The sequence below is a fragment of the Neltuma alba genome, unplaced genomic scaffold (assembly GCF_004799145.2).
Source record: "Neltuma alba isolate B1F8T4 unplaced genomic scaffold, ASM479914v2 tig00012732_pilon, whole genome shotgun sequence".
In the NCBI taxonomy this organism is placed as follows: Eukaryota; Viridiplantae; Streptophyta; class Magnoliopsida; order Fabales; family Fabaceae; genus Neltuma; species Neltuma alba.
Genome location: NW_021637152.1, coordinates 1 through 11,064, shown reverse-complemented (window position 1 = coordinate 11,064; position 11,064 = coordinate 1). Strand labels below are relative to the sequence as shown.

Sequence of the window (11,064 nt, the reverse complement as noted above, 5' to 3'; positions counted from 1 at the left end):
CGTCATTCACTCATTTGTCACATTTTTTTGCCTCCCCCCGCCCCTCCCGGGGGAGCATCCCGCCACAGTCGGCGTAGGCGGCTCGTCAACCCTACTGCTATTCATGCTTCAAACAGGTCCATGTATCGGTGTTTCTATTTGTTTCCGTTTAACCCAGCGTCTAGTATAAGAGCGCCTAGTACTGAAATATTTTTATAGTATAAATATACTTAAAAAATTTAAAATTATAATAATATTATCCTTTACTATTAAAAATATTAACAATCGATGTTATTATTTTAACTGTTAATGTTAGTTTGCTATAATTTTAAATTTTTATGGTATATTTGCACCAAAAAAAATTTTCTGGTACTTGCTGTTGCCGAGAGAAAACTTCTGCAACAAATTTGTGCAACCCTATATTATTCTATCGATCCAGTAATAAATATAAAAACTAAATAACTTATTTACTGATATTAATAAGTTGATTAAATTAGTTATTTATGATAACGTGTATTGGTATTTTTAATAAAGTCTCTTTAATTATTATCCTATTAATAGAAAAACTCTTTAATCAATAGAAACAACCTGAGAAAAAAATTTATAATATTGGGAGAAAAAAATAGATTAAAATTGTATGTTTAAAATCAAAATAAAGACCTCAACAAATCCCTATATTTAGGATCAAGAGAAATGCTAACTAATTAACTAATTCGTCTTGGGCCTTGTATGAGTTGCCATGTATGATAAAATTCATCTCATATGTAGGACTGCACATGACCAAGATTGGGTAGGGCAGAACCCTTATTTGATGTATAGCCTGAAAAATGAACAGATCAAAAAATGCAACCTGTTACCCGATATGGCCCATAAAAAGCCCTAGTAACTTCGGGCTGGGCAAATGCGGGTTAGGCAGGGCGGGCTTTCATGCCTAACAAATCAATATACTATATTAATTAACTAATTATTTACGTCCTTCTAAAAAATATAATGTAACTTTATATTAAAATGGCAACTTGGCCTTAATTTTGTTATTACTAATTAATATATTATGAAACTACATTTTGTAGTAGCTAAGAGAAGTGGACTATGACAAAAAAAAACTTGTTAGTATATTTTATTAAACTCAATTGCTTTTCTAGTTTCTAAAATTTCTTAACCAAATATGAATTTTTTTAACTTTGTTCTGGTTTAATAAATTTTTAAAGTATCTTGATCAGCTTTTAATTTTAACTAAACAAAAAGACGCAGTTTTAGAAAAACAAGAAGCAAAACAAATTTCAAAATAACTCAATTATCTTTCTATAAGCTATTGAAGTCATGCTCAAAATAAATGATATATAATTACTTATTTACCAATATACAAGTGTCAATGGTCATAATGTTTGCATAAAAAAGTAGAATAGTCGTACAAATCGCAGTAAATGATAAGACATCTAACTCTCAAAATCATTTGAAAATAAATAAACATTAAGAACACTAAATATTGATGCAACAATATGTTTCAGGAGATAAATATAAGATGAATAATATGTATATAAATAAAATTATATATATTTTTGTAGGCAGGGCCAAGTAGGCAGGGTAGCATACCGTGCCCAATGCCCAACATTGCCCGGCAATTTGCCTGGCTCAAACATGCCTAATATTTCTTTCAAGCCATTTTTTTTAGGGCGAGCTAGGCTTTTTTTTTTTTGCGGGCTTGGGTGGACATAGCAGGCAACCAGACTCTATAAACACCCCTACTCATATGGATCATATAACAAACTACTACCTCTAGTATTACATATAAGAGCTAGTTAACTAGTTTGAGTAGATAAAAAAAATAGTTGTTTGTAATAAATATGTGTTATATTTTTCAAAATATCTTTACCAATCAAATATATTGGCTAGAACTATCATTATTAAAAAAACTGCCTTAAAAAAAACATAAATATGATAGACAAAGTAGAGTGAGATTTTATATTTAGAAAAAAAATAAAAGTTAAACAATATCTTATATTAAAAACCAGAGGTAGTATAGTATTACTTCCAATTCTTAACATAAGAGCTAGTTAGAAATTCAATTTGATACTAAATATAATATCTCAGTCTACAGTGTTTCCAACATTTATCCATTTTACCCCTAAATAATTCATATGGTGGTTTCACATGTCAGGGAGTTTTCATCAAGAAATAGTTTCAATGCACATGATTAATAGGATATTTTTAAAAAGACAATATCTATTTATTACAAATAATTAACTTAACTAATTTTTTTAATATCTAAAAATTAGTTATCTAACTTTTAAATTAAGGATTGAAGGTAGCATTTTGTTACACTACTTTGAGTTTTTATTATAAAAATTACTTATTAATTTGAGAGGATTAAGGAAGCCAAATAAATCATTTCCTTTGTAGGTATAAAAATAAATAAATTATTTACTTACAACAAACATGATATGTTCTCCTCCTTAAAGTCCTCATGTAAAACATTTACATTATATATCAATAAGTTAGATAAATTGATTTGGAAGAAAATGTTAAATATGATAGATAAAATAAATTAAGATATTATATTTTAAGACCAAATTTAATATATTAAGGACTAAATGAAGCAATTAATTTGTAAATCATTTGCATTGAAAATTGATATACTTTCATACAGATTTATGATGAGAAATCACGGACCATATGAACACACTTTGTATTATATTCCAGATTGATCTGTGTAAATACAAAAATGCATCCAATTATATCTATACGTTTATGCTTTATTTCTTAATTAATAACTTCAAAATCATGTGTTGCTATCACCTAACATTAATCACTCATCGATATCACCATAAAATAGAGACTTATCTTCACATGTTAAAGTTTATATTTGGTTCTTTAATTTTATACAAGTTTTTAATTTGGTCCATTAACTTAAAAAAATATACTTTTAACCCTAAAATCGTTAGGCTTAAATGATGCTTTTTTATAACAACCATGGTTGTTTTGAAAATTAAACTTAATATATTAGTATTTGAGAATGTTTTCTCAACATTTAAGATTTCAGTATTATCATTTTTTTGTTAACAATTTTAGATTTAAAGGACGGTTAAATATACTTTTTAGAGTTAAGAGACTAGATTAAAACTTTCTCTGAAATTAAAGAACTAAATATATACTTTAGTCATCTTCTCATGAAAGTCTCTTTGTATGATTATTGGTTTTAATTATAAAATATTATTTTTAGTTTAGAAATAAGGTCTTATAATTAAGACATGCGGTTGTATGTAATATTGGTATTACAATTTTACAAGAGAGAGAGGTTTTTTTCCTTAAACCTTAGCTTTTGAGATTCACCTGAGGATTTTTTTCACCTTATCTTTCGAGATTCACCTTTTTTTTTTTGGTTAAAAATTGTAAAAAAAATTGAATTAGTTTTTAAGAGATGCGTCTTTCAAAACCATATAAAACTGATGACCAAATAGAAAACATATAAAGCTGATTTTTTTAATTTCTGTTGAGTATAATAGAAAATAAAATTACTATCGACATGGAAGGCCATAAATCTTTAACTCGAGTGGTATCAACATAAATCTTGATCTCGAGGGGTATCAACTTTAATTTTCGAAATAAGATGCACCTAAAATAGATATAATCCAAATATTTTCTTTTGTACCTTTGCCATTTTTATTTCAATAGAGAAGGAATTTGTTGAGTAAGTTTGGTAAATTTTGGATTGAATGGAATCGATACATATGTACAAATCATAATTATTGAAATATATTACAAATCATAATTATTTTAAGTATAAAAATTATGAGTGAATTTTATAAGGCATGTTAGAATCACCATTAATATAAATATACATAAAAGTTCTGATAAATTTTAGTATTTACAAGTCATGGATATGACTCTTGGTCTCATCCACATCGTCATATCTAGATATAAATCACTTGTCAACAAATTGTTATGTTTTGGGATAAGTCATAGGTGTTTGTTCTATCAATTTAAATTACTCCCTTCACCATTTAATACATGAGTTAGATAAAATATTGAATTTGATTTTAAATATAAAACACAATTCAATTTATTTATTATTTGTCAATAAACTAATTTACATAATTTATAAAATAATATATAATTTTTTTGCCGACCATATATAACGTAACGCTATGAGGAAGTATTTTAAAGAGATTATCCTAATCTCATGTGCATGTTATAGTAATTAACTGATTTTAAATATATGACTCATTTTATAGAATAAATTATACTACTTCTGGTTATAATTATAAGACCTCATTTGCAGACTACAAATGAGATCTTATAGTTAAAATCGGAAGTAGTGTTATAAAATAATTTATATTCAGGAGAGGAAGAGTATAAGTTCCTAATTTCTTGATTTTAATTATAAATTTTTATTTATAATCGATAAATGAGATCTTATAATTAAGATAAGAAGTACTCCCTCCGTTCCTTATTATAAGAGACAAATAACCGAAGTACGTTGATCAAAAAAACAGTTAAAGTTAGTTAAGAACAATTAATGTATAAAAAGTATAATTTTTTTTCCAAAAATGCCCTCATTAATAGGAGAGAGAGCATGAGAGAGAACAATTAATTATTAAAAGAAAGAGAAGTGGGAGGGAGAGAGAGTGTGAGTTGGAGATAATAAATATGGGTAAAATAGTAAATCAACACAAAAAAGTAGAGACAACTTGTAAGTGTCTCTTATATATAGAAACATGGTATAAGCATCAAGTGTCTCTTATAATAAGGAACGGAGGGAGTAGTATTATAAAATAAATTTTATTATCCGAAGAGGAAGAGGAAGGGTACAAGTTCCCAAGTTCTTGGGATTGAGTCCAAAATGTGATTTTCCCCCAATGGACCCACAGGAGAAAAGAGTCGTGAGAGAATATCAACGTGGCATGCCAGGTGTCACTCTCTCAATAATTATCATTTTTCCGCACCAAAAAAAAACAGAGAAAGAAGATTGCTGTCTTTTTCCTTCGTAACGCTTTCCATTTCTTGCATTATAAACCATTTTCTCCCACGTACGTTCCTTCGCCTCCATTGTAGGCCTCCCGGGGCAGAATTTCCATCATCTCCTTGTTAAAGCCTATTGGCGATTGCATCTAAGTATGTTCCTGACTATTTTCAATGTTAACTAGGATTTAATCCGTTAAAATTTCATTTTTCAGTTGGATTTCACACAATGTCATCCAATCAACGAGTTCAGACTCGATTCAATGTTGCTTTAGGGTTGTGGCGTTCACTGGAACATGGTTATTCAATATGATTGCGGATTTCTTTTTGGCTGAATGAAGAGTTCGGCACAATTGATGAATTTACAGAATATCCCCTTTGTGGCGTCTCGAATTCCAATTTTTAGAAGCTTAAAACGATCAAGTTTAGTTGATAAGCTATTCTCACTATTCTACGTTTAGTTTATCAGCATTTCTCACTAATCCATGGGTGCCTGATAAAAAAGCCGGACCTGTTCTGTTGTTACAGTGTTTTGCTATCAATCTGGGAGGTAAAAAAGGTTTCTCGAAAGATTTATTCTGGATGACTTCGTCACGAATTATGTTTATTATGTATTTATTTGTGCTTAGCATAGTTCATGTTGTCTCGGAATTAGCCTTTGCTGTTGTATATCTTGATAAAGTTGGGCCTCGTCAAGTTTAGTACAATCCAGAAGTTGTTATTTCAGCTGTCTTTTTTCTTAAGTTGAGTAAATTTCTCTTAGGTGTGTGCTAACACTTGATAGTTTAACTTTATATGGCAGAATGGCTGTCAGTTTCACGTTTTGGGATGACTGTGCTGAACCAAGGGACCTGGAGGCCATGTGGAATACTCCGGATGTGAGCGCTGAATGGTTAAAAGCTGGAGAGTCGAAAGGGAAGAGGGTTCACCTCTTGCGAGATCCTGATGGACAGCCATATTTGACACAGACTGAATTGAGGGTAAACATATTTACTCTACTTAAAACAATGGTTAAGCTTGACAGACATTGCTTACTGACTATTGTAACTTCTACTTACCCCCTAGCCTATCAAGTGATTAACAAACATAAAAAAAATTATGTTTTAAAATTCAAGCTTTCTGCGGGATGCTTAGAAGTTACTGGTGCCTTTTGTTTGTTAAAATTTAATAATGGATAAGCATCTTCTAAAAATTAAATTTAAAAAATTTATTCTTACTTGATCATTTGCATTTCTATCTTGGTTTCTTTTAAGGGGATATGTTCTCCTCCGCCCTTTTACTTCTTTCTTTTCTCTCAAACTTTTTTTGCAGGAATAAAACGGAGTTTCTATTTCTTCTATGCATCTGGCTCATCTTTATATTATTTCAGAAGATGAGTACGGAGAGTTCTGAAATAGCATCAATGTGTTTGATAGATTCAAAATACGTTAGTCAATGATACTTGTAGATTTCCTTCATCTTTTTTACTGTGTGTATTGTCAGGCTGTAGCTGAGATTGTTATTGGCAGACACTTTCCCTCAAAGATAGATCCTGTATGTCTTATTTTATTTTTCAATTTTAAATCATATAATTTCATTGTTCCTATTTTTATTATCTTATGAGATAGAGTGACTAATGGTCTAATACTAGATTAAATGCAATGAACATTTGACATCGTTATATCCTTTGGATGTTACTTCTTTTAAGATCAACGATGTTCTCAAGAATCTGCAAATCTATATGCCAAATTTTCATTTTTATTCCAGAGTGTATGGCCTTTTTTTTTTAAGTTTGACATTCTTTGTTTGGTGCAGGCCATGGTTTGTGCTATTGCTGAACTGGAGAGTGATAGGCTTCTCCTGGTTACACGCTCTGAGGGCAAATCTAAACAGCGTAGGTTTGGGCTTATGCAACTTATGCCAAATGACTCAGAGTGGTTGATAAGGTACTGGGTATATGTTGTTTGCTTTTTTCATGAAGCTAAAGTTTCTTAATACTGTTATGTCTCAGTAAAGTTGACTGTAGCTTACAGTGAATTAGGTTATTCTTCATATCTAGCAGAAGGGAATTCAGATGTCCTATACCGGCCATTTATAAATGTATACTTTGGTGCTGCTTATATTAAGTGGTTGTCAAATTTTGAGGATACGTAAGTTTCATGTTCTTCAGTTTCATCTGGTTGCCATGATGGTGTGTTTCTGAAATATTTATCCTCGAGGGCATTGCCTGCAGGGAAAGAAGTGAAGAGTTTATGGTAAGGGCATATAAAGGTGGTCCAAAGAAGGCAACTCACAAATCAACTTTGCCCTATTGGAAACGATATCTTGCAGTCAAAGAAAGTTTTCCATCAAGGTGGTGGCTTCCTTCTTTTTGGTGGATTGAAGCTTACATGAGGAAATTGATTTTTTTTTTTTTTAACTTTTCCAGTGGTTTACATTTTAGTATAGAAAATTAAATTATTATGTGAAAGGAAACGAGTTCAAAGTTGGAGGATAAGGAATCCTCGATGAACAAACATTCAAGGAAACAAACGGCCAAAAAAATAGATTTCTTCTGAAAAATCAAAGGAACAATCTTTGTTTGAAAATTCTTGCATTTCATTCCAGCCACAATCAGCACAATCCACCCAGGGATCTGTTTATCTAATGATGAGGCTAAGTTTCAAATATCAAGCATTTTTTATACTTTATTGATTTGCCATCATCAAGTGATGTATATCTTTTGTTTGGTTCCCAGTTATGCATTTTGACTCCAGCCAGTCATGTGATCACAATGTAATCAAAGAAAAAAAAAATCATGTGATTACAATCTAATGAAACTCTGAAATGCTGCCAGTACTAAGATAGGAGACATTTCTGAATAACAATGTTTATTTAATGGATTAGAATCTATTCGTTGGGTTAGAATAAGTATTTCAAAATGCCTCGAATTGTTATTACCACCATGTCTTCGTTGTGCAGAAAATCTCTTGATAACATTCCTTTGCAGAGCAATGCTCTTGCTGGATCTCTTTTACCTGCATCAGAAAATTCAGGTCATTTTCTCAACCTTCTCTGAATGATTTGATTTCCCCTCTTTATGCGCTGAATTAATTATATAAGGCTGTCACTAGATAGATTTATGAGTGGATTATTAATAACTGTAGTGTTCCAAATCTTGTCTTATGGCAGGGTGTATTCCTGCAGGTATCATTTCCATTCGGTATTTCTAATTTGCTTTCAACAATGGCTAGTGGTGTTATCTGTGATATTAAGAAATTGGAAGGGCGAGGGCAAGAACAAGGGGCCTCTGACATAAATGGGAAAACCTAGGAAAAGAACTGCGCAATTAGTTAAAGAAGTCAGGTGAATATTACGACCTACAGTGCAAATTGTGAATAAAAAAACATATACTACTCTGGTGACAGAAATGAAAAGGGTCTCCTACAAACTGCACTGTAATCATTGCGTGATGACAGCCATAAAGTCAATGGTTGATGTTTTTCTGGTTTAAAAATTGTACTTGGGTGCTATTACGCTGCCAAACCCAACCTTGTCTTTGGTGCAGGGACAAATGCTTACACATTGTGGGACTCTAGAGCTTCTCCTGAAGACATGGAAGAGATGTGGAATCATCCTGACGTCCAGAAAGAGTGGACTAAATCTAAAGAGAAAAGGGGACAAGTGCGCTTTCTCTAGATGAAAAGAACAGACCATATCTTTCACGGGTGGAAGTGAAGGTATATGTCTGTTAATGCAAAATATAACTCTATTTTACTAGCAATATATAGCCAAATTTATATTAATTATTTTCTTCTTTTCTTCCCCTTTTTCTTCATCTGCTACATTATGATGGTAAAAATAATCCTATTGAGGGGATGATTTTCACTGTTTTTTTTCCTTCTATTGATTTAATTGTTTCACTAAAGACGATATATTATGCTCTGATTTTCTTACAGGCAGTAGCGGATATAATTTTATTCAAATACTTCAGCACGAAGGGAATAAAATCTGTAAGCATTTTGTCTGTCCTGAGGAGTTTAATGCTGCCATATATTAAACATAATGATGCGGATTTTCGTTTTCCCATTTTGTGAATGGTTAGCAAGATTTGCTATCCAAGTAAATATGAAGATAATGACACTGACAAGCAGTCCAAGCAACTCAGGGCATGTTATAGACAGAATCCAACGAAATTGCTGAAGCAGTGGAACATAAGTGTTAATGAGATATCATTACAAGAAATATTACTAGTTCAGAAACACCTTTGATTGTTAAAGTGCATCTATAGTGTTTCCTTGAATAAAGAATGAACCCAGGAAATACTTGCCCCTTTAATGACCTATAATATTCTTCGATGTAATTTTTGAGAATTTTTAGAGACTGAACATGGGACAAGAGATTGCAATCTCGCAAGTTTCTTGATTTTATTTCTACTAAATATTGATTTTCACTGATTTTACAGACAGTACTTTGTGCGATTTCGGAGGTTGTTAGCATGCGTTTTTTACATGGCATTGGCGGACGCCCAGGAATAATGGGGATTGACTATTCCACTGCTTTCTGGCTTTATGTGTATGTGTTGAACATATCCATGATTGAAATTCTAGAAGTATCTGTGCCTGCATTCTTTTTGGAAATTAACATGTTCTCAGGTCATGATGCTTTTATACATTTTTAACTGTGTTGTTTGTCATATCAATGAATGAGAGGCTAAAATCCCCCTGAAATTTTAAAACAAATGGGTATTAAAGTAAAATGTGGTTGTTGATACTTACATATTCTAGCAACTTTTATTTTGTTCAGAGAGATGGGCTACAGGGCTTATAGACTTGAATCTGTCGAGGATCTAACCAAGCCCTTTGTGTCCATGTATTTTGGTGCTGCCTTTGTAGCATGGCTATCCGAATTCGAAGGGAGGTATGTCACTTACTGCTCCTAAACTTGTCCACCATGCTTGGACTTTCAACAACTAGTTACATGGCAATACACGTGGCCACGTTTGGTAGAGAAACTAGAAAGCAATTAATAAAATGATCATTGTCTCCTTAATTCAAAAATAATAAAAAAATTGTAACTGGCAAGTGGTCAAAACCCAACTGAACAGACTGAACCTAACATTCCTGCTGTTAAGAATTGTATAATGATACAAGAGTAGTACAAATCACATAAAAAAGGTTCTCCTTTTACGTGATATCCCATTCCCTCTTTTTGTTTCATGCCAGGGGCAGCCTGGTTGTTCTAGATCCCCCGTGACTGGGTGGCCGACACATGATAAAGAGGCCAACAAGGCCGGCCTGACCCAACTCTTTAAGTGGGGTGAGCTGGGCTTGCACACCACTTGTAAATTACTAATCCAAATAGTGGCAGCCTTTGTGGCATGCTTCTAGGGTCATCAAAATATATTAGTATTAGCACACACCAAGTCCAACCCAGCCCCGCGAATAGGTACTGTAGCTTGACTGGCATATTATCAACTTAAACTGGATGTAGGCTTTGTACTATGCCCGGGATTAGATTTGGAGGTGACCATAATATTCTCGCGCGCGCGTGTTTTTTGGGGGGGGGGGGATCACATTTGTTCAGATATCTTACCAGGGCCGCGTCGTCGGCCTTGCCTGGCTGGTTGAGGGCTTTTTGAGCAGTCTACCCTTACCGCCCGACCCAAGTTGTGAATGGCCTCTTCCTACTTATTTGTTGACCATATGCCATTTCCAAAAGAATTGACTGTTCCGTTGCTCTCTTTGACCAAGTCATGCTCGATTTGATGATTGTAACACAGGGAGAGAACTCCAGAGTTTGTTGTTCAAGCATATCTTGTAGGCCCGAAGAATGTGAACCCTCAAGATACTGGTCCGCTCCGTCTCAAATATGAGGAAGCTATTAGTAAATACGAAGAAATTAAGAGGTATGAAAAGCATGAAACAATGATATTTATAATTTATTATTTAACTCTGCAATAATAATTCCTTCATCAATTGGCTGATCATATGGTTCTCTGCTTTTACAGAAATCACGGGAGCTGCTCCATCATGTAAGCTCACAATGGCCTTTCAGAGCATCAATTCGGAGGCCAGTGCAGTTGTTTTGTTTTCTTCTTCGTAGGTCATTTGTCATTCATTCGTGAGCAGAGAAGAAAAGGGATATATAGAGAAGAATTTAGACGAG

At 32.7% G+C, this 11,064-nt stretch overlaps 1 pseudogene; it reads left to right on the top strand.

The window, feature by feature from the left end:
* Nucleotides 1-5,741: 5,741 nt before the first annotated feature.
* On the top strand, nt 5,742-10,971 carry LOC114730424 (uncharacterized; annotated as a pseudogene).
* The last annotated feature ends 93 nt before the right edge of the window (nt 10,972-11,064 follow it).